This window comes from Heterocephalus glaber, unplaced genomic scaffold (assembly GCF_053883595.1).
Source record: "Heterocephalus glaber isolate CG9 unplaced genomic scaffold, H.glaber_assembly_v1.0 deba00001538, whole genome shotgun sequence".
NCBI classification, from domain to species: Eukaryota; Metazoa; Chordata; class Mammalia; order Rodentia; family Bathyergidae; genus Heterocephalus; species Heterocephalus glaber.
In genome coordinates, this window is record NW_028258333.1 from 15848091 (window position 1) to 15874220 (window position 26130).

The 26130-nt window shown below is 33.6% G+C and overlaps 2 pseudogenes; both read right to left on the reverse strand.

The window, feature by feature from the left end:
* Positions 1–16734: 16734 nt before the first annotated feature.
* On the reverse strand, positions 16735–17986 carry LOC147824487 (uncharacterized; annotated as a pseudogene).
* Positions 17987–18572: 586 nt separating this feature from the next.
* LOC106009733 (uncharacterized) lies at positions 18573–20315 on the reverse strand (annotated as a pseudogene).
* Between the last annotated feature and the right edge of the window lie 5815 nt (positions 20316–26130).

The following is a 26130-nucleotide window of genomic DNA, read 5'->3' on the forward strand; positions in this document are numbered from 1 at the left end:
AATGGGTCCTTACTGTGACCAAGTACTTCAGAAAACTTTGGAAATGATTTGTGAGAGAAGTTACTTTTGAAAGGTTTGCAGAATCAAGCTGGAGAAAGAAGCAGAGCATGATGGGTAAACCTGGATGGAACTCAGAGGACCAAAATGCAGATAGAAAGGCTGAAAGTAAAGGCTAGACTCATAAAGTTTCATTTCAGAACAAAGACAACTTTCACAGAAAAAATAATATGTGTGTGCACAGACATATGAGCACATGTGTGTATGTATTTCTGTGTGAGTGGAAGCATGTGTTGCCCACATTCTGAGACTTTGTCATAGGGTGAGTTTAAGGGCAGAGGATTAATTTGACAGAGAAAATTTCAAACAGCCCAACAGACAGGCTGAATTAAAATTACTGAAGGTTGATTTTAGCCAAACTTATAATAAGAATGGGGAACAAAAAGTAGAATAGAACAATTTGAAAACTTCAATTTTGACGCAGAGAGAACCATGTGTGAACATGAGACAGAGAGAAGTGTGCTTTCTGAAGAGATTAGTGCCATTAAAAAGAAATCAAACATTTGCACAGGAAAAAAGAAGATAGACATCTCAAGGGCATCCCAAAAAACAGCAAGACCCCACCCACTGCAGGTTCATGAATTCAAAAGTGTGAACTTTTCTCTTGAGACTAGAGTTCTGGAGTCCCTTTGTTCAAGAAAGGTCACCTAGGAAAATGTTTCTCGGGATTTATTTCACTGCACTCAGCCTTTTAGGCACCTAGAGGCTGCTATAACCATTGTCTTATAGGGCCTGGCCACTGCTTCTACTGGCAAAAATTTTTGGTGTTCTGCATGTTATGCTAGTTTTAATCAGCATACAGAATGCAAGTGTTGTGATTGGGGAGGCTTCCACCCACATTTAAAAGAAAGGTCAGTAGGGCCAGGCAAGCATCCCCTGAAAGGGCAGTAAGTGAAGCTCTGAGAATGAAGGTAAGATTTGGATAACAGGAAGTAAGGGATCCAGGAAAGTATAACATCTGTCAAGTAAAGCTCTGTGCCATCCAAAGAGCCAGCCTGAATGATAGACTTGATGGGTGGGCTGCAAACAACAAGGCCATAGGAATGGGGGTACTCGTGTCTTTGGGAGCTCATATCTCAGCACAATGTACCCTGGATGCCAGACATGGAGTTACAGGACTTACTGCTTTCCCTGTTGGTTTTTTATCTTGAGTTGGTCCTATTTTTCCTATGCCACCCTTCTCCCCGTTTTTTAATGGGAAGTTTATGCTGTGACATTGTACCTTGGGATTACATAACTTTTTCATTTTAATTTGCCAGAGATTCACAGCTAAGAGTTTGCCTTAAGAGTCAGAAGAGACTGGCTTGGCCTTTTGAAAAACACAGGAACTCTTGAGAATTTTGAGACAGGATTATTGACAAGAGCAAACATTATGTTTCATAGTATATAATAACAATAAATGAGAGGGGAGGGGAAGGGTGTGAAAAAAAGAAATAATATGTGTTATACATGTACCAAATCCCCAAGAAGAACATAATCATTATGTACTGCAAACATATAGTAATAAAGTAACATTTTTTTAAAAAACAAAGCGAAGCTTTGTTTCCAGTTTTTCCTTTTCTCATATTTTTTCTTTTCCCTCCTTTCCTTTCCCCTACCCCTTCCCACTTCCCTAACTCCTTTAGACCTTTGCTTCCTATTTCAGTTATGTTTCACATGATTAGTTATATCGTTTGAAACTTATTTACACTTTTAGTTTTTCACACCGGAGAAACTATTCGATATTTACACGTGTGTCCTATTTATTTCACTTGAGAGTATGGCCTTGGGAAGGGTCGAGTAGGTGACAGGAGGGCAAGGAAATGGGGAAAAAATGGGAACTAAGATGCATCATGTAAAGGTACAAGATCCCAACGATGAATGTTAACTGTATCTTTTACCTAAAATGTACCAATAAACTTAATGAAAAAAATGTGAACCACATTTCAAGGGCTCTTTGGTCTTGTGGTTGACTACTGTGTTAGAAAACACAGGTCAAAATTTTTCACCAAAGGAATTTATTTGTTGTGTTACATGTGAAATATGATAACTTAGTATCAGTAAAATACATACAAGTAAAATGTGGAGCCAAAGAACTCAAATAAAACATGTAGATTTCACAAATCTGTGACTGTTAATCCTAAATCAATATTTTTTGTTCAACAGGGTAAAGGTTAATTCATAGATTTGTTGAAAATTTGATATGTAAGACAATATTTTAAAGTTCCATATGTATTATAGAGAAAACTAAGCAATAATATATTCTTATTCCTATAAATTTTAGTCTCCTGATTTGTAATCAAAGTTCATAAATTTTTGGCTCTATTTCCTATTAACTATGTTGTCTAAACATAACTTTGACCTCAACAAACCTGTTTCCCTATGGAGAAAAACAGTTAGCAACACCATAAAATGATCTTTTTATTTTCTTTTTGATTAACTGGGAAAATGAAAATAAATGAAATGTAGAAAACAGTATATGTGTAATAATGAGGTTATAAAAGTATGAGGTAGTTGTCAACATTCTGGACTCTTCTCATTATGACAATGCATTTCTTTGATCAAATCTACCAATTTTGAGAAATGCAGATCCTTTTCTGATGACATATTAATCAAAACATCCCTGATGACTAATCAGAGACACATTTTGCAAACATATTCACAATATGGTGTTTTAATTTTCTCAGAAAATTTTTACTTCATTCGCAGTTATAATAATAATTTTATAATTAAAAGGTATATTACTATAGACAAGCTCTCTCTGACTTCCTTAATGATTGATGTCTCAAACTATGAAATATAGAAATGTGAAACCAAAAAGTATTTCTGACATGAGAGTGTAGTTTCTGGTTGAGCACTTGACCCATTTTAACTCTGTATTTTTCTTTCAATATTACTTTGAAGCTCTATAACTTCTTAAAGTTCTATGTCATCTGGCTACTCTTTAGTGTTTAAATATTTTTTTTCTGGAAATATTTTTTATTGTTTATTGTTGACATACTTAAGTCCATCCTTCTGCCAGTATTTTTACAGCAACCTTCTCTACAAATGATGCTCTTTCCCTTGCAGAAAATTATCATCACATAGATAACTAACAACACACTAAAACTGTTCCTTCATGTCTGGTGGTTACCAACAAGAATAATGATTTTTTTCTTTTTTTTTTTGGATAACAGTAAAAATGAACTATTTTTTCTTTTAAGATATAACATTCTTCAAGGGGAAGAAAATAAGTTTATTATTTAAGAGCTGTTAACTAAGATATATTTTCCAAAATTGTTTTCTTTCTTGAAATCAAGGAAACAGAAATTTATCATAAAATGAATGTAGTGAACTAAAGATACAGGGACAGCACAATGTGATTTTCAGTGTAATGTAATCACTACCCAGAGCAAGATAGAGAATGATGCTGTGGCACCCAGAAAAGTATGTTTTTGTCTCCTCTTAGCTCAGATTCATACCTGATATTAATTACTATAGCAAATCCTCTTATAATCATTTATCTTTGTCTGTTTCAGAACTTTCTTTAAACAGAATCATCCCATACATACAATACTGGTCTGGTGCTTACTTAATTCAATATCATACCTATATGGTTTATTCATGTTGGATGCAAAAATAGTTATTTTGCATTTTTCTGTATCTTCCACAATAAGATTTACTATAATTGAAGGATTCTGTATTCATCTTATGAATTTTTCCAGATTTTAACTATGACAAATAAATACATTTTGAATATTCCTGTCTGTATGGAGACACGTCTTGCATATATTCAGTTAGTAAAAGAATGATTGTCAATGGCTGGTTTTATACTTCACATTTGTTATCAACACCCTTAGTTAATTGTAGTTTTCCTAGTAGCTATATAATGATATGTCATTATCTTTAAATATATATTTTCTATATGAATAAAAATGCTGTCACGTATTGTTTTTACTAATCGCTTTAAATATTTCCTTTCTGAAACTTTACAAAGAATCTTCACCACTAATAATTTAATCATTAGTGATTTCTTGAAATTCTTTATGTATTCTGGATATGAGTTTTTCAAAAAACATATAACAATATATCTTTTCTTCCACTATTTTTATGGTGTATTCACATTTTTCTTTTTACTTATTTTTATTAGTACATCCTTGCAGTACATAATGATTACATTGATTGTAGGGAGTTCGTGGATGTACATAGCACCTCTTGATTCTTTTGTTTTATTTTGTTTTGTTTTTTGGTACCGGGGATCGATCTCGGGAACTTGCTCTTGCAAAGCAGGCGGCGGAACTACTTAGGTAAATCCCCTGCCCCATCTCTTGATTCTTTAAACATAATGTTTTCTGAAGAATATAAAATCTTTCTTATGAAAGTCATATTTTTGTTTTTCTTTTATGATACTTGTTTAGTTTGATTCCTATATTAGACATTAGTGCCTATTGCTATGTAATGTAGATCATCTGAATCTATGCAAAAATAATGAAATCAGGATCTGTAAAATACATTTGCACAGGTATCCTCGTAGCAGCATTATCCATAATAGCCAAATTGGGAAATAATTCAAATGTTCTTTGAGAGATGAATGGATAAACAATATTTTCTGTATACACACAAACGAATATTGTCAAGATCTAGGTGATTCTGACACATGTTACAACGTGAATAATCTTTGACGGCATTATGCTAAGCAAAGAAAGCTCGTCATAAGAGGAAAATTACTTATGATTCCCATTATATGAGGTTCTTAGAATAATGAAATTGATAAAGTCAGAACATAAAATGATGCGTGCTGGTGTCTGGGGGAGGGAGGTATGATGAAGTAGTGTTGAGTGGATGCTCAGTTTCTGTTTAGGAAGGGAAAACACCTGGAGACTGAGAATGGGGCTGGTTGTACAACGTGGATGTTTCCAATCCTGCTGAGCTACATGCTTAAAATGGTTACAGTGAGAAAGTTTACATTCACATGTTTTACCATACCAAAGGAAAACTAAAACTTCTAGGGAGCACAATAAGGGAAAACAGAACAAACAAACAGAAATAAAACAAAAAACTAAGACATTACCAAATATCTCTGGGGAAAGACTACAGAGAGTTGAAATCCACTGAAGTATGACAATATCAAGCAGGTGAAGAGTAACATTGATGTTTCAGCTACAAATTGTTCCAGTTTTTTGATAGAAATTTGACAAAATCTCATGTACATAAAAACAGCTATTTTACCAAACAACAATTGCATTCCTAAGTATAAATTTATGGGAACTCTCCCAAATGTGACCAAGTCAAAAGTCATAAAAATGTTTTCATTAGTGGTTTGTATCTGAAAAACAATAGTAACAATGCAAATGTCCATCCAAAAACTAATTTTTAAATGTAATTATACTAATCATTATGACAAGGACTAAATTATATTCTTGGATTAAAAACATAATGACACAGATGAGGGTTAAAATAGGCATCAATGATGTAACACAAGATATGAAAAATAGTAAAACTCATAGTTATTTACAAACATACATACTGATGTAGTAAAGACTTGTAGGAAATAGGTCACTGAAAAATTGCCCATTACAGGGAATATGTATTTCCCTTGGGTGAGTGGAAGTTGGAAGGGAATGTAAGGTAAAGAGGAAGTAGAACTATATATAAGTTTTTTAAAAAATTATTATTTTAATCTTTAAATTCAATAATTGACTCATGTTTGCTACATTTTGTTTTATAGATATTTGGGATTGTAAAAATACATAATGTGTTTTAAACATACCCTAAAATGTATAAATAATAGTTTTGTGATGATTTTATAAAGTTAATTGATATTGGAACAATTTTTAGTTTGACATCCATTAGTCTTATTGGAAATTGTGCACAGTTAGAGCACTGTGTTGAGTAAATGACGTTTTGTCACCCTCCTCTCTTGTATTTTTGAAATATAATGAAAAGCTAAAGCTAATTTGTAAAATAACATTGTAGTAAAAATATGTTATGATGTTGTGTCTCTCTCAAATTGCATTTTTAAGTGTAGTTAGTGGTATGTGTCTATGCAGTCTACTTGTCTGGCAAGTAAAATTCTGTTCCACACATAGTAAAATAAAATCACCTGCATAGTCAATAATTGTAGGAGGGAGGTTTGCATGAATAGTAATATATACTTTCAAGAAAGGGTAATAATCACAATACATAGTTCAAAAGCGTAAAAACAAGATTGAGATAGTGATGAGGAAGGTGTACTTGACTATAAAGTATAGAAAATAGTGTTACCATATTTTTATTTGAATTAAGTGTTAATACTTGTATTTAAACCTCAAAAGAGTTTGATGATATGTGAGAAGTGAAAATGAAAACAGTAAAAAGGAACTTTCCCCAAGTTCAAAGCCAATAAAATCCAGACCTTGATTGCCTTTGACATGCATGGCAGCTCATTATACTTTGGGTTCACAGAATAGAGTCATTTTAATCTTTGGTGTCTTGCCATGTTTCACTCTTATTGATAAATATCAATTTCAAATTGTCAGCCGAGATGTCCTATGCACTTGTAGGAAAGGATATCAATTTATTTTTCAATGCACCTTGCTCTAATATTAGATCATAAATTATTTCACAGTAGAAGATAGTAATAGATTTTCCTGATATAGTTCCTAGGTGGATGAAAAAATTTTTACGGAGCTTTGCTCTTTGAAATACTGAAAAAGAGGTCAAAGTGACTTACATTTTGAAAGGTCATTGTCAAAATTAAGCTTCTCATCACCTTCATATTTTTTCCATGAATATTTGTTTCTCTCCAATTTCAAATTACTAAATGATTTTGAGCTGTTACCTTACTTGTAAATATCAACCAGCTCTAAATGATCATAAAGTATACCCAAAACATAAACTAGATAGTGAGCTACTCCATGAACTTAATGAAGAGATAGATAGGGCTGCTTCTATATTAATATGAGAGAATGTGTTCTTAAGAATATTTTCCCTTATTCATTCAATTTTTCAATGATTTTATGCAAGATGGAATAATTCCTTTTTTCTTCTTTATTGGTCTGAATCTGTCTGAATCTCATCTACAAATTGAGAAATAATCAAATAGAAAATAAATATAAATATTTAAAATTTAATATGTGAAGCTTGTTATTTGTACAAGTATATACTGATTTAAGGACTGTGAATGTTTGCATTGTTGGATTAAAATTTTTTATATTTTGCAAGTACTACTAAATTCCACCAGTGAAGTATTTCCATGTAGTAACTCAAATAATTTCTGACTTAAACTTTAGCATATTGTGTCTTTATAACAACTCACAGAATAATTTACAAATCCACAAATAAGTTCACATTTTTAAACAAATAAAACAAAAAAATCTCCCCATTATATATTTTCAGCTTGTGAGGATTATAATGAAGAGTTTAACTTTTTTAACATTACTGAGAGTATCAAATTTAATAAAATGTAAAAAAAATTTACGTAACAAATGGACAAAATCACTGCTTCTCTATGTAAATAGACATTTTGGCGTTCTGAAAATTGTACAATATATTCCCTATATTTACAGAAATGACCTCTATTAGTATAAAAATTTAAATCTAAAATCATAGCTCCAAAGTAAATATTAAAATTTAGGGCTGGGGATTTAGCTCAGTGGTTCCGCCACCTGCCTTGCAAGCGCAAGGACCCGAGTTCTATCCCCAGTACCAAAAATAAAAAAAATTTAAAAATAAATAAAATTCACCACTCTAACTTTGTAAATATCTATCAAGGTAGAAACATATGACTACATAATTAGAAAAACACATTGTCTGACCTCCTTCATTTTGTAAAATTTTTTCTGAATTAAAAAACAAAATAGAAACAAAACAAAAATGTTAGAGAAATGAAAATTTTTCTGTTGTATCACTTACAATATATTTTTGTTTTCAAGTTTTTAAATTTTAGTTGTGGTTAAAATAGATATAACAAATTTTCCCATACAAACATATCAAAATTTGCAGTTAGGAGTGTTATGCACAAGTACATTATCCTGAAGTCACCTGAACTTTTTTTGTCTTGTACAACTAAAGCTCTGTACACTTAGAATAACTACTTCAGTTGGCCCCTATACCTTTTACCTGATACTCACCATTCTTATCTATTTGTGAATTTGACTACTCTGTATACTTCTTAGAAGTGGAATCATATAGCATTGGTTTTTGTTTTGTTTTGTTTTGTTTTTGTTTTAGGACAGTTTGCTTTAATTCAACATAATTTCCTCAGAGTTCATCCATGTCGTAGTATATTTCTGAATCTCCTTCCTTTTCAAGCTAAATAATATCAATTTGTAAGCATACCATATAAATTGTTTTTGTAAACATCTGTCAAAAAATCTTTGAATTGCTTCCATACATGGCTATTGTGGAGAATACTTCTATAAACACAAAACATTTTTAAAGTCGCTATTTTAAGTCCTCTGCGTATATATTCAGATGTGGAACTGTTGGATCAGATCACAAATTCTGTTTAGTGCTTAGAGAAAAAGCTATACTCTTTTCTATGAATGAATGTTACATGTTGACAACAATGCACTTCTATTTCTTCATATCCTTGGCAACATTTACAATGCTTTTATTATGAAGATAACTAAGTTAATTGATGTGAGGTAATATGTCATGATGTTTTGGATATGTATTTCTGTAACTGTTGATGACTGGAACACTTTTTTATGTGCTTGTGAACCATTTATGTCTTCTTTTAATAAATGTTTGCTCAACCAATTTTCTAGTTGTCTTTTACCATTGATTTGTAGAATTTGTTTAGCTATTCCAAATATTAATATACTATCAAATGTATGATTTATAAATATTTTCTGTCATTCCAAAAGTTGCCCTTTTACCTTTTTCATGCTTTTTGATATACAGATTTTAAAATTTTTATATAACTCAATTTATCTCTGTATTTTTTTATTTTTGTTGTCTGTGCTTCTGGTGTTATACTCAGAATCTGTACTCAAATCTACTTTTCCCAAAATTACACTAAAATATTATTTTACATCAGTCCAGTTTTTATTTTTCAATTCTATTTTTAAAAGATTCTACATTATCCAACAGAGAATTCATTATTGTCAAATTCTATTACTTCCTCACAATCAATTTTTATCTGCCTCTTTGTTTCTCCTTTTCTGCTCTTCCATTTTGCTTTATCATGGAATTTCTCCTTCTTCTATACTTGCTTATTTCATTTATCTTTGCTTAGTGAACAATTCTCTATTCGTCACTTTTATAAATATTTCTCAAAGTTAGTCAAAGCTCATTAGTTTCTCCTGTGATGAGTATCAGAAATAATCAAGAAAAAAGCTCTCATTCCCATAGATACAGTTTCAGTTAAACCCAAAGTGTTTCAGAAATCTGCATTTCTTAAATCCATCACAAGATTTTGATACTTAATGGTAGGATTCAACTTTGGTTGAAATCTTCCCTTAAAAGCAGAAATAATTCAAAATTTTAACTTAAATTTGAACTTCATTATGTGACATCATGTGCATTATAATTTAAATAAAACATGCATATTATCATATGTAATACTATCAAAAGACATTGAATATTTTTAAATGAGCAATATGATCTCCTTGTGAGATTTTATTTAATATCATGGTTTTAACTGTATTTTAGTTGCATTACAATATGTACTGAATGAAGCAACATTCATTGAATACAAAATAAATGTTTAACAATAATCATATAAATGATTACAAATATCTACATGATTTTACCTTCAAACTAATTTTTCTCATTGCTGTTGCAACCTAATTTCCTAATGTTGATTGTTTACTAGGAGATTATTTTGCAAATTTCTCAAAATTAACACTTTTAGAACAATATCTAAGACATATGCTATCATCAGAATTGCTTAAATCTGCATTTACAGTTCTCATTATTTTACCAAATGCACAATAACTTAAATAAAAAAATTTCAAACTACATTCCTTTCCCATTTCTAAATCTATATATATAAAGTGATGCCTATTCTTCTTCAACATCTCTATAATTCTCTCTCCTTTTCAACTGTACTATCATGACCTTAGTTTGGGATTTTGTTTTCTCTCACCACTTAAGGCTTAGCATTGAGCATTAGGGAGCATGTGATACTGTTCATTTAGAGACATTTTTAGTTTAGTGAATGCCATAAGATAAAATGTGTCCATTATTTATGGATGTATTGCTAATATATATTTTCTTATAGATGAGAAATGTGTGTATTTGAAGTAGTGATAGATTTTTCTGCCTCCATTACATATACTGTCCTAGTTACTATGTTTTCATTTAGGTAATATACCAGGAAATCGATAAAATCATAATGGAAGAGTTAATTAATGACATATCTGGAAGGTATCATAGAAGCCTAAATAACAACAGCAGTCCTCTGTATAACATACCTAGCTATTTCCCAGAGGTCAACTGCAAATGGAGGAAAAGTTATACACTCATAGCTAATATAAATAAAACATAAATTACATGGCACAGTATTAGAAGTTTTTCTTTAGTTTTAGATGGACAAAACTTAGCATGATCAATGATAAATATAAGAATGCTTAATGTCTCACCATCATAAAATGAGTATATTTTCAAATTAGAGCAGAGTAGGGAATTGTTAATAAGAAAATTACTCAGTGATACACATTAAAGCCCAGGAAGACAGGTGTTTTTTTTTGTTTTTTGTTTTTTGTTTTGGTACTGGGGATCGAACTCAGGTCCTTGCCCTTGTGCAGAGGAAAATAGATTTTTATTCAGGACCACTGTCATATGCATAAAGACTATGAATAGAAACACATAAGTAGTTGTTATTTTCCTGTAATTCTTTGTAGGTTTTCACAAATAAATCTGCAAAAAGGAATTATCAAAATGAGTTCTGGAATATCACTGGGGAAATACATTGCCAAATAAGACTCCCTTTAAAAATCATTAAGATTTCTAAATTAAACTTAAGTTTGATATAATCATATTTTTAACTCATTAAGTTTATTGGTACATTTTAGGTATACAATATGATGACGTTCATCTTTGGTATCTTGCATTTTTGGCATAATATTATTTTATTGTAAACTTACTCCTTTCATCTAAGAAACTATGCTAACTGAAAAGGATAAATGATTTTATCTAGAGAAAGTGAGGGGAGGGCAGGAGAAAGAACAGAGAGGAGGAGGGAAGGAAGGAAGGAAGGAAGGAAGGAAGGAAGGAAGGAAGGAAGGAAGGAAGGAAGGAGAAAATAAAGAAGGAAAAGAAGGATGATGAGGATGAAAATAAATTATTTGTGGAAAAATTAAAGTCTTCCTGAATCTCATCTACATTTTCTCATGATAGTTTTCTTGTTTTCACTCTTGTAAATTTTTGAAGCTAGTTAAATATTATCTTTTAATGGTAACTAAAATAATTTTGTGGTGAGCACAAAAGCTATAGACAAGTAGGGCATTTATGAAAGGAAATGAAGATCAGAATTATCACATATCTGTTTTTGTTCTCACAGTTTCTTGATGAAATGTCTTAAATATTAATATTTGAGCTTACTAATGTCATGAAAAAATTATTAACAAACAAGAAAATAATAAACTTCTTGCCCCCAAACACCATAATTTATCTATTTTATAGTTAAGTAAAAATTTCCACTATTTATAAGTATTAAGAACTTAGATACTACCTTTAATTAAATTTATCTTTCATTTGCATTTCAGACTTAATGTAAAATATCTAAAAACTCCACCAAAAGACTCTTTGATGATACATACACAAATTCAGCAATGTGGCAGGATATAAAATCAACATACACGAATCCATAGTATTTCTCTACATCATTATAAAACCCACTGAGAAAGAAAAAAATTTCCATAAAACTGACTTAGACAGGGTGGTTAAAGACCTTTATCATAAAAACTAGAACATTTTCAAGAAATTCAAGAAGACATTAGAAAATTAGGAAGACATTCATTATTATTTGATGCGAAGAATTAATGCTGTTAAAATTGCAGTAGTAGCCAAGACATCTACAGATTTAATGAAATCACTATTAAAATACCAACAACAAGCCTGGCATGGTGGCACATGCTTGTGATTCCTGCCTTTGGGAGGCTGACAGGATGATCACAGTGAATTCAAGGCCAGCCTGGGCTGCATAGTGAGTTTCATAATGAGTTCAAAGCCAGCCTTAACTACATAGTGAGATAGATATATATATATATATAATATATATGTAAAATATATATATATGTAAAACATATAATATATATGTAAAAATAATACCAACAATATTCTTTACAGATCTAAAAAGTATAATCTTAAAATTCAAATGGAAAAAGAAAAGACTACAAGTAGGCAAAGTAAGCCTGAACAAAAAGAGCAATCCTAGAGTCCTCACAGTGCCCAATTCCAAGTTATAGTACAAAGATACAGGACAAAAGAAGCCTGGTACTACCACAAAAATGGATGTGTAGGCTAGAATCACTTCATTTTGAATGTAATTATAGGTTTTTTGTATGTAGAACACTCCTAAAAAATGCAAGATTCATAAAAATAAAAGAACATAATAGGTTGATGAATTAGTTTTTCCTTATTTCTCCAGTGTATACAACATTCAATTTTATGTAATTTGAACTAAATTAATATAATAGATATGATGGATGTGTTATGTTAAGCTAGTAAGATCACCTTTTTGAAAGCAGAAGTAAGTATAATAATTCCTTATACATTGTGATAATAATTTCCACTCAAGAGTGGCTGATTTCTGCTGATGTCAAACGCTATCTTTTTCCTCCAAGGGAATGAGATTCCAATATCTGAATAAAAATGAATATTTATTTTAAAATTTAAATTTCACTCATATTATATGAATAAGTTAATTACAGACTTGTATATTGGGAAGAATAAACTCTAAAAGTATCTTTAATAGTCAACCTTTATTAAATATTACCTTCACAGGAAACAATCAGCATCGCAAATTTACTTTCCACTCAATACTAGAAAAATGACCAAAAAAAAGGCATTTGGGTATGTTCCATCTGTTTTCTAAAGATAGAAAATATTTATAACCAAAATAATTTCTTTTTCTAATTGTCTTTCTTTCTTTTATTTTTCTGTACTTAGTGTGGAAGTCTCTCATGCCAAAGAGATGATATCAAATTTTTCTAGTTAACTATTATATTTTGAACAATGCTTCAATGATTTTATATTTCCTGTTTTGGGGGGATATATAGTGACATATAAATATCTAGGTAAACAATTGACAAAATTGCGTCTCTAAAGATTATGCATGGGGATGAAATTTAGAATAAAATTTTTCCATATAGTTATTATTGTTATTTAATATATGTTTTTGGAGAAACATGAAAAACATGAAAATCATTCAATCCTGACACACACAATTCATGTTCTTCCCGCATGCAAAATATATTCCATTCTAATACCTTCAAAACTTAAGTCTCAGTCCTGGGATTTAGCTCAGTGGTTTTGCCTCCTGCTGCGCAAGCACAAGGACCCAACTTCGATCCCAGAACCAAAAAAACAAACCAAAAAACCAAAAAAAACTCTTAAGTCTTGCCAAGACCATTGAAAATCTCTAACCCCAGAGCTTAATCTAAGTCAGACACCTGTGAGTCATAATGCAGGAATTTGTCCTGAGGCAAACTATTTTCCAGCTGTAAGCCTATGAAATAAGTGTTTTCCACCTCCAAAATACAATGGTGGCCAACCATAAGGTTTATGTCTATATTGTAAAAGAAAGCCTGCAAAAAATAGGATGTAGGCTTTCTGTGAAACAAAAATAAAATATAATGAACTATTTGGAAAGTGAGCAAACTTTAGCAAGAAGTTTACAGTTACATAAACCCTGTGCCTTTATAGGGCCAAAGCAGGGCAGGACAAGCTAGTAAAGATTATAGCCTCATAAATAAGAAGACTCATAAATGAATATACTTGGTTCTGAAGGTAACTCTTTCTTCTACATCATGTATGTAAAATATCATGTATAAATCACAAATTACATAATTTTTCAGATATCAAAAAGATAAGCCTTATGATACAAGAAGTTTCATCTAATTTTATTGAAAGGAGACACACGTGTACCTTGATGGTTTTAGCTGAATATTTATCCAGTTTCAAGCTGTCTAGGTCTCAGAGTTTTCTGAATAAATACTCTATGATTTGATTTTTTAAAATGTTCTCTTCCATTTAGTATTCTCGCCTTCTGTCTTAAAGCTTTGCTTTCTTTTGGTGGACTACTGTGTTCTTTGAGATTGCTTACACAGAAACTGTCAAACAGTAAAGACTGGCAGTATCACCAGCCACATTTAAGAATATTTTGAACATAAAAAAATACCTCATTTCCTAATACTGTGCTTGTCACAGCTGCCATAGCTAATGGATGATGTTAATGCTTTTACCTAATTATGTAGTGGTATTTATGGTTGTGTTCTCTCAACTAATAGAGAATTTGAAAATGCTCATTTTTAAAACTTTTTTTTAAAGAAAATCACATTGTAAGTGCTTGTTCATATTTTTGGATACATTCATATTTCAAGTAACTGGTATTATGTATTTATCTCAATGCATACAGTTCATGGTGCACAAAATATACATTCTTTTGTAGAATTAAAATCTGAAAATATTTTAATGATAAAACTATTTTAACCAAATCTATCATTTTTCCTCCTAAGAGAATACATTATTTTTATTGGAAAATAGCTAATTGTTTTAGTTTTAGCTCTTTTCTTGGGTCCATTTTTTTCGTGAATCTTTCATAGTTCTTAATTTTCTGTGTCCAAGCAAGGCATTTGATTTCCTTGTAAAGGCATCATGTATTCACATGAGCATATCTAACAATACACTTTTCTTGACAAATTAGATATTTCTTTCTTAAAAAATACCCTGTTGATCAATAGACAACTAATTTTTATAGAAATTCAGTATGAAGAAAATTTTCTTTTAACTTTAGTGGAAAACAATGATGCAATTGTGAGAGCATGTATCTTTTGATAGTGACAAATATAGGAACATATCAATGATTGGTAGACATGATTGAGAAACCGAAAAATATGCTGTATCTAGAAGATGTAGCCATCATCCAGATCTTACTGATTCCTCCCTTATTTCTGGCAAATGGGAATTAAGTGGGATTTTTAGACCTACTATTTGGAGATATATCACATTTTGTATGGAACCAGCCAATCTGATTTTTAAATAGATCAACTTAAAGTATTAGGAAAACCCAAAAACTGTATAGGGTCAATATGGGCCAGAACCATTAGTTTACTAGTTATAATCTTTATCAGTCAATCCTTACTAGAGAGTGCAATGTATATAAATATATAAGTATTTTCAAGATTGGCTTACAATGCCCACTGTCTGGATACTGAGGATAGAAAGGATCCAGTTGAAGCCATGGAGCTCACTCTAATGTCCCATATAAATCCATATAAGGAGGCCAAAGGGTCTGCAATGGAAGCCTGAAGAGTCTGTGGTGGAAGGCTGAAGAACTTGTGCTGGAACACTGAAGGTTCTGTTCTGGAAGCTAGGAGATGTTGTGAAGATTGGAGCTCTTCTGAAGAAACAAAAGTGAGGCTTCCCTCTTCATTTCTTTTATTCTATTCAGGCAACAAGCCTATTTGTGAGTGTACCACTCATACTCATTGTAGGTCTTCTATCTTCAGTAAATTGATTCTCCACACCCAGAATTATGCTGACCCAATTAAGCTGCGTGTTTCTATCCAAGCTGACACAATCAGCTTGAATCAGCTGACAAAATTAACTGTCACAATCCACTACTTGTCACCTTCACAATCAGACACATTTCCTTAAACCACACTTAGTCTCAGATACAAGTTCATAATTATCCCTGACATGTTACGACTATCCAGTGTATAAACAGAAATGCAGTAATTCCCTCCCCAGAAGAAAAAGTCAGCTTGCTTTGGGTGATCCTCACTCCTAACATTTCATAATTTGAACATATAACAAAGTTTAAAAATACTTAAGTACCAATAATAAGTCTATTAACATTATATTACATAAGAAGCATATTAGGAGAGAACTATTATAATTACAGTCTTCTTTTTGTAATTGGTCACTGAGTTATAGCCAGTATTTAGAACTACCTTCTTCTACTACTTATTCAGTATTCCTTTGGCCTTCAGTGAGCATCTCAGCAGGTCTTGGTTCTTTCATTGGTAGGTGACCTATACCTTCATTCTTGAAGTTTCCGGGCCATTTGTCATCCTAACTTGGATTGAGTTGTTGTAGTTTCCCATCGAGCTCAATAATAAGTCCTGGTGATACTAGGAGGCACCTTAAGGGATCTCCTGCACTCCAAGTATATTCTTCCTTTCTTCCATTGTTGAATAAAAGTCCAATTTCTCTTTGATAGTCTGGGACAATCATCCCTGGCAATACCATAACTCCATTTCCAGCTTTTTCTTAAGTTTATTTATTGGCATATTTTAGGTATACAATATAGTTTCATTCACCATTGGGATCTTGTACATTTACATGGTATATCTTGGTTCTTATTTTTTCCCCATTCCCCGGCCCTCCCTTCACCCCCTCCACTCTTTCCCTTACAAATAATTTGTTTCCATTTTTTTCCTTTTCTCATATTTTTTCTTTTCCCTTTTTTCCTTTCCCCTATCCAGCTTGTTTACTCAAAGAAATGAGGAGACCAAAACAACCAGGAGAAAGTCTTAGCTTGCAGTTCAATGGTATCATTCCTTTGCTTCATGGTACGAGCCTGTCTCCCTCTGCAACTAAGACTTCTACACCAGTAGAATATAAGGTAGCAGAAATAGGAAGCAAAAATTTTGTTATTGGATCACTAGAGGTAATGTAGAGAGGTAACATTCCCACTTCTACTGCTTGATTGCTAGACCCATGAATTCTGGCTATGGGGGAAATAGTATCATATAGTGGATGCTGATTCAAAACATATACAGTCTTTTGAAAACCTTTGCACCTGTTGTGCAAGATACGTCACCTTGCTGGTGCTATAGTTGTGTCTTCAAAAGACCATTGCACTGTTCTATCAATCCAGCTGCCTCTGGATGGTGAGGAACATGGTAAGATCAGTGATTTCATGAGCATTAGCCCATTGCCTCACTTCTTTGGCCATAAAATGTATTCCTTGGTCAGAGGCAATGCTGTGTGGAATTCCATAATGGTAGATAAAGGATTCCTTAAGTCCATGGATGTTAGTTTTGGCAGAAGCATTATGTGTAGAGAAAGCAAATCCATATCTAGAATAAGTCTGTATGCCAGTAAGGATAAAGTGCTGTCCTTTCCATTTTGAAAGCAGTCCAATATAATCAATCTGCCACCAGGTCACAGGCTTATGACCCTGGAGCTTAATGCCTTATCACAGACTCAGTGTTTGTTTCTGGTGTGGGCATACTGGACATTCAGCATTTGCTGTAGTCAGACCAGCCTTGGTGAGTTGGAGTCTATGTTGCTGATCCCCTTCATATCCTCCATCCCTGCTACAATATCCTCTCTGTTCATGAAATCACTGGACAGTGAAAGGAATGACTGAAGAGTTTTACTGTTATCTACAGAATGGGTTATCCTGTCCCATTTTTAAAATCTTCTTCTGCTGAGGTCACTTTTTGGAGAGCATTTAAATGGGATACAAATATTTTAACATCTCTTGTCCACATGGAGAGGTTTATCCACATACTTATCACCAATTGTCCAATTATTCAATTTCCTAAATATTCGGCCAGACCATTGGCTATAGCCCATGAATCAGTATAAAGTCACACATTCGGCCAGTTTCCTTCCAGGCAAAGTATATGACCAGGTGCACTGCCCAAAGTTTTGCTCACTATGATTTCCCTTCACCAATGTCTTTCAGGGATGCCCTCAAAAGGGGCTGTAATGCTTCAGCTATCCACTTGTGGGTAGTGCCTGCATAACATACAGAATCACCCATTAACCAGGCCCTAGACTTCTCTTCCTCTGACACCTTTGAGGCCATAGGTCCATGTGGAAGACATGGGCATCTGTGTAGTTTCTTCACATAACTTACTTGTTGTTGGGAGCAATGCTGCATAATTTTGGGGGAAAATAATTTGATTAGGCCTAGTTCTCCTGCCTACAGGCCAGCTATCACATTTTCGAGACACAATTCCATTTTAGCCTCTGGTCACAACTGAGACCTCAATGATTCAGTGATGCTGTGACACTCCAGGACGAGATTACACCAGCTAAAGACATCCTGGGTGGAACAAAAATCTTCATCTTCATAGTTCCTCATTGATCTGGAATTCCACTGCTCTCCAGTCATTTGTTACATTAGTTTCTCCTGATGTACTGAATAAAAGGTGCAGTAAGATTAGGGGCTTTCGTCTTTGCTACCCAGAGCAGCACTGATCAGACCAAAAGCTCAGATTCTTCTCCAAGTCTCATTGTTTCTACCTTTCCTGTATAATAAGTTAATTCGCCTTGTGCTGCCATGGCTCACAGGAGACTAGGACTCACTACAGAGGTTCTAGCAATGTCCCCTTTCCCTGTTTCCTACAACTTGTACCTTCTGGACCTGCTCTGGCTCAATCATGTATATTCTATATCCAATTCATAATGGCCTGTTCTGTGCACATACATCTTTATGATTAAGTGGATCACATAATACTGGCTCATCTTAGGCAACTCAGGTTGCATGATAACTTGGTGTCCCATGGTCAAGCATTCAGTTTCCACTAAGGCTTGGTAGCAGGCCAAGAGCTATTTTCAAAGGGAAGAGTATTTGTCTGTAGATGATGGCAAAGCCTTGATCCAAAATCCTAAAGGTCTCTGCTGTCATTCACCTATGAAGGCCTGCCAGAGATTACAAACTGCATCCTTATGTCCCACTGACACTCAAAATAGCCTTGGATCTCTTGCTTCTTAAGGCCCCAGTGGCAGAGCGGCCTTCACAGCAGCCTGAACCTATTGCAGAACCTTTTCTTGTTCTGGGCCTCACTCAAAACCAACAACTTTCAAAGTCGCTCAGTAAATGGAGGAGAGTAAAACACCTAGGTGGGGAATGTGTTGCCTCCAAAATCTAAATAGGCCCCCTAGGCATTGTCCCTTTTGTGGGGGAGGTTGTAGAGGGAGCCAGATGGAACAACTTATCTTCACCTTAGAAGTGCTATCTTTACATGCCCTAAATTACTGAACCACTAGAAATTTTACTGAAGTAAAAGGAGAAAGGACCTTGAATTTTAGTTGGGTTTATTTCCCATGTTCTGAACCACAAATGCTTTACTAACAAATCCAAAGTGATTGCTAATTCATGCTCACTTGGGCTAATTAGCATAATGTCATCAATATAATGGACCATGTAATACCTTGTGAGAAAGAAAGACAATAAAGATATTTGTGAACTAAGTAGAGACACAGGGCTGGAAAGAAAATAAACCCTTGGGATAGGACAGTAAAGGTGTATTGCTGGCCTTGCCAGCTGAAAGCAAATTGTTTCTGATGGGTCTCAAGGATAGGTATGGAGAAGAAGACATTTGTCAGATCAATAGCTGCACACCAAGTACCAGGAGATGTGTAAATCTACTCAAGCAAGAACACCACATCTGCTACAGCAGCTGCAATTCGAGTCACAACTTGACTCAGTTTACAGTAATCTACCATTATTCTCCAAGATCCATCCATCTTCAGCACAGGCCAAATGGAAGAAATAAATGGAAATGTGGTGGGAACCACCACTCCTGCATCCTTCAAGTCCTTGATAGTGGTATTAAACTTTGCAATCCTTCCACTGGACTGATACAGTTTTTGCTTTACTGTTTTACTAGGTAAAGGCAATTCTAATTGATTCCATTTAGCCTTTACAACCATAACATTGATCAGCCCACAGGTTAAAAAGCTAATATGAAGATTTGGCTAAGTATATCTATTCCAGTTATGCACTCTGGAATAGGAGAAATGACTAGACTTTGTTTTTATTATTCATCTCATCAAACTATCTTTCAGTCTATAACCTCAAGTCTTTATTCAGCTCAATAAATCTTCTATTATGTTTTTCTTTCTCATTTTTTTACTAAACATTTCTTTTTCTGCCTCTGTTATTATTATCCCTGTGTCAATTCTCTGTGCATAATCATCAAATATTTTATAATTTTCCACATTCTTTCTTTTCTTATGCAGTTTTACTCTGTGTTTTGAGACACTTTATTCAACTTTAGTCAGAGATTAGTATAACATTCACACTCTAGGAATCATCTGGCTGTATAAGACTTTGTTTTCATATATTAATTTGTCTTGTAAAACTGCAGATTACATAAAAAGATTATCAGAAATTCAAATTACCTCATGGCTAATGAATTAACTTTTGGAACCACATATTAGGGGTTCAGTATTACAGAAAGAGCAGCCCAATCATTATTGATAATTAAGATTTTTAACCTACTAAGTTAGCCTTTCCTCTTCTCCACCTCTCCCTCAATCTCTTGGTTCCATTTCCATTTGCAAAAATCTATCTCCTAACTTCATATCTATCCCTCAGTTTGCTCTTTATTTATATTTTGGGCTTTTCATATAAGAGAAACCAAGCAATACTTAAGGATATGTGTCTGATATGTTTCCCTTAACATTAAGGTTCAGGATGTAACCATTTTCCTGAAATTTGTCCTTCTTTATGACAGAGTAGTACTTCATTGTGTATAACTGCCACATTTTCTTTATCCATTGGACACACAGACTGACAGACACGTAGGCTGCTTCAAGGATTTAACTATTATGAATTGTACTGCTATAAAAAATGTATATGCAGTGGTATGATTCTTTTAATTCTTTGGGGAAGATACCCAGCAGGGGAATAGCTGGGTCAAATGGGACCTCTAGGCCTAGATCTTTGAGATATCTCCATACTGATTTCCACAGTGGTTGCACCAGTCTGCACCCTCACCAACAAAGGAGAAGGGTTCCTTTCTCTCTGCACCCCCGCCAACACTTGTTATGGGTTGATTTCTTGATAGCAGCCATTCTTTCTTGGGTGAGGTGGAATTTCAATCTTGTTTTCATCTGCATCTCTCACATGTTGCACATTTTTTCATATATTTATTTGCTGCTTTTACTTCTTTGTCTGAAAAATGTCTGTTCATTTCAGATCCCCATTTTTGAATTGGGTCTTTGAATTTGGGGGGTCTGATACTTTTCAATTCCTTATATATTCTAGATAGTAGAACTTTGTCTGAGGTACAGCAGCTAAAAAAATTTTCCCACATTGTAGGTTGTCTCTTAACTCTGTCGGTGGTTTCTCTTGCTATGCAGAAGCTTTTTAATAAGATGAGATCCCAGTTGCTAATTCTTTGTGCTAGCTCCCATGCTACTGAAGTTTTGTTCATAAAGTTTTTCCTATGCCAGTGTCTTCAAGAGTTCTGCCTAACTTATCTTTCAGAAATTTTAGTGTTTCTGTCTTCATATTTAGATCTTTAATAGAGGCACAGTTTGTAATAGTTAAAACTTGCAAACAGCCCAAGTGTCCATCAACTGAAAACTGGATAAAGAAGATGTAGTTTTTTTTATAAAATAGAGTACTACTCAGCCCTAAAGAATGAGAAACTAGAGATGTTTATAGCTAAATGGATGCATATTGAGATCATACTCTTAAGTGAAATAAATAGGACACATACATGTAAATACCTAATAGTTTCTCTAGTGTGAGAAACTGAAAGTGTAAATAAGGATTAAAATGAATAATTCATAATTTCAAATAGTAAAATGTCCAAAGGTTTAGGGGTGGTGGGAAGGGAAGGGGAAAGGGAAGAAGGGAAAGGAAAAATTATGAGGAAAAAAAATGGAAACAAAATTTATGTAAATAGGGAAGGGTGGAGAGGGTGAAGGGAACACAGGCAATGGGGAAAAAACCCTAAAAACTAAGATACATCATGTACAGGTACAAGCACCCAATGATAAATGTAAATGTATTGTATACCTAAAAAGTACCAATAAAAGAATAAAAACATGAGTATGCATATATCACTGTAATATGATGTCTTTAAATTTTTTCATGAAGATACCTAGAAGGGGAGTAGCTAAGTGAAACAGAATGTGAAGTTTAATGTTTTGAGGACTGTCCATACTAATTTCTATATTGATTGTACTAATTTACATTCCCTCTAACAGTAAAGAAGGGTTTCTATTTCCCCACAGCCTTGACAACATTTATTATTTGATATCTTGATGTTAGCCATTCTTTCTGGAGTAAGATGAAATCTATGCATTGTTTTAATGTTCCATTCTCTAATGACCAGAGATGGTGAATATTTTTTCATGTATTATGGGACTTATTTACTTCCTTTGAGAAGTATCTAAGCATTTCAGCTGTTCATTTCTGCTTGGATATTTTACTTTTAGGAGCCTAATTTTTACTTTATTTTCTGTACACTAGGTATTAGTTCTCTGTCTGAGGAATATCTGGCAAATTTGTTATCTTATTCTGTAGATTGTCTCTTTACAACATTGATTGTTTCCTTTATTATGTGGAAGATTTTAGTGTAATGTGAGTCCACTCATTGATTCATGATGTTATTTTTTGTGCACTTGGAGTTCTGTTCAGAAGTTCCTTGAGTCTGCCTATGATTTCAAGAGTTTTACCTATCTGATCATGCAGCAGATCAAGTGTTTCTGTTTTAAGAATTAAATCTTTTATTTATTTTGATTTTAGCTTAATACAAGAAGACATATATGGGGCTTAATTCAGTCTGCTGCATGTGAATAGCTACTTTTGCCAACACCATTTATTAAACAAGCTGTCTTTCTTCCCATGTATGTTGTCCCCATTGTTGAAGATCAAATCACTGAATGTGCCTCTGACTGTTTCTGCATCCCTGATTACTTTACCTTGATAAATATGCCTGTTTCTGTGCCAGATAAAATAGAAATAATTTTATTCCTCTATTTCTAGATGGTAGCAAAAGCATATGTTTTTCATTGAATTTTTCAAAAATATAATAAATTTCACACACAAAATGCACACACACGAGCATATATGGGATAAAGTCTCAAATAGTCATATTCATTAGATTATTTGATAAATACTTGCAAAAGAACATTACATTATGGTCAATTCTTGATAGGTTGTGGATTAATGAAGTTGCAATATAATATCAACAGTTAAGAAAGTAAAGCTCATTTGAACAATAATTGTATTATGAATTATTCACTGAACTATGTTTTTTCCTTTACATAAAATATTACATTATTGAAAATAAAAATACACTTTTTGGAATAACCTATTTAACAGATTTAAAATAATAATAACTTTTAGAAATTCAATATTAACCACTGAGCACTTGGAAAGTGCATTTGTTTATCTACTGGCTGTCCAGAGTGTTGCTTGGACAGGTTTCATTTCAGCCAGTTAATTCTTGTACTTAAAAAATATGATAAAATTGTCATTTTTATATTTGCTGTATATTCTTATAAAAATTAATGAAAAAATACACAATTTTTGGCCATCCTCTATTTTAATAAAGTACATTTTTTCAAAATGTCATCATTTGACACTTTAACAAAGAAAGAGGATTACAATTTTGTGAAAAACTATGAGTTGATATAATTTATTTTCATTAGGATATATTGAATAATTTTCTGTCAGCTTAAGGCCACTTACTTCTTGGGACACTGAACCAAGTAACATTTCAGGATTATGACATATTTGTATAAAAAATTAAAATTATTGGTTCTGATGACAATGAGTGGTATGCATAAAACAACAGGAGTAGATACAGCTTAATTCAAAAATTATATATTTATGTCTGTGATTAGAATAAAATTGTCCTGTTATTCATTTTTCTGCAGATTATAGGAAAATATTCCTCTATATTGTCTTCTAATTGTTATGTAAGCATTCTGGGGATATTTGGTAGCCAGAGATATCTATTGATTGCTCTTAACAGAATCATTCTAGTTTATCATTACTTATAGAAAACAAGCCCATGAATTTATAAGGTATGGCTTTGTGGATAATATCATATAAAGTTGACTGTTTTATGAAAGAGATGTCTCAAAACCTAAATATGTAAGGAAGTCTACCTACCTCACTTACAGAATTCATCTGCGAGGAGTCATCAGAACAAGAATATGTCTGATGTGAATAGAAAGAGCTCAAGAGCTTCCTTGGATTCCTAAAATACATATGCCTTCATTTATTTTGCCTGTTCCTCTTGATTCTTTATACTTTTTTTTTTTTTGGTACTGGGTTTGAACATGGGACCTTGGGCTTGTGAGGCAAGCAGCAGAATCACTGTGCTAAATCCCTGGCACCAATTCCTTCCACTTTTGAAACTGTTAATAAAGCTGGATACAAGGTGAATTTTCTAATTCATGTGAGTCCCCCGTGGGCACATTATATTCTCCCAGAATAGGAACACAAACATTAGCTAAGACAACTAAAGAGCAATACATTTGTTTTGGCTTAATTTCCAGTCTGTTGAAACATTGTAGTTGTAGGGTTTAAAGTATAATATCAAAAAGAAGACTGTATCTGTTAAAGTGAAGGAGAAAAAAATTAAATATTCTCATGGAAGTCAAAGTTGAGGGCCAAGGAGCTAAATATTCTAGTTCAAAATGATCCTATTTCCTTTGATTAGAGGGATATAGACACTATTTTTAAAAAATACTTAAGGAAAACCAGCAACAGTTGGTCCATGTTAGTGTACAGGTTAATGGCTAAATTAAGTGTAGAAATTTGCCAGACTTAGGACAAGAGAAAATTATTTTGTCATTAAACATACTGTAAATTGAATTCCCTTGTTTGTTTTTGACCATGTATTCTTTTGTGCTTCTACCAGTCTAAGCCAAAATACATTTTATATTTCAATTTGATAGCATTTCCTACACTCAGATATAAGAAGGATTAATTTTTCACCATCTAATGAATTTATTAATGTTAATGAATGTGATGCCCTAGCAAAATTGAAGTAGTGAAAGATCACAGGCATCTTATAATATGATTGTTAATATATAAAACTTAGAGGTGAAGTTGGTAAAAATAATAAATATCTCTTATGGAGGCTGTCTTCAAAATATATAACATTTTAGTTTCAAGTTATCTATTCTAGGTATCACATAAATAAAACATTTAACTGACTGAAAAAGGAATTTTAATTCATGACTTGTCTAAGAGAAATTTTATTTAAAGAAAATCAATCTGGCACAGAACATGCCAAATCAGCCCGCTGCAGACAGGGAGGTTTGCCCACGCCTTACCGAGGTCCCTAGTCCCACAGAATATGCCAAATCAGCCCACTGTACACAGGAAAGACTGTGCACACCCTACCGAGGTCCTGAGTCACACGGAAGACACTGAATCACCCCACTGCAGACAGGCAGCCAACTGGTTCCACACTACAAAGACACAGAGGACACCAGACAACCAGACCAAGGTACTGAGTCCCCCTGTTCATGGCCCAGAGGTAGGGGTTTCTGAGCCATCATCCCACTGCTCCTGGTCCAGAGGAAGGGGCTTCCCAGTCACCATCCCTCCTGCTGCTCCCAGCCCAGAGGAAAGGGCTTTTGGGCCACCTTCTGTCCCGCTGCTCCTGGCCCAGAGGAAGGGGCTTCCAGGTCACCATCCCTCCCACTGCTCCTGGCCCAGAGGGAGGGGCTTCTGAGCTGCCATCCCACTGCTCCTGGACCAGAAGAAGGGGCTTCCTGGCCACCACCTCTCCCACTGTTCCCAGCCCACAGGAAAGGGCTTTTGGGACACCATCCCTACTGCTGCTCCCGGCCCCTGTCCCACCTCTCCCAGCTCAGAGGAGGTAATCTGTTCAGGGGCAAACAGCCCCACACCCAGTTGAAATGAGAAAACATGTAAATAAGTCTCAAAACCAGACTTCCAGATCATCTACAACAACCCCAAAGGGAAATGAGATGGAAAACTCTGATACTCAAACACCTGGACCCACTGAACTGGCAACAAAAGTGGATCTGGAAAAAATGAAATCAGAAATAATTTCTCAGATAACAGGAGAAATTGTGCCCCTAGTGCAAGACATGATTAATAAATGTAGAGAGAAGCTGAGGAACATGATGGAATCCCAACATAAGAAACAAATGGAATCCATAACAACAGATCCAAATAGATTTCCAGGAAATAAAAATCTCCATTGAAAGTCTACACAG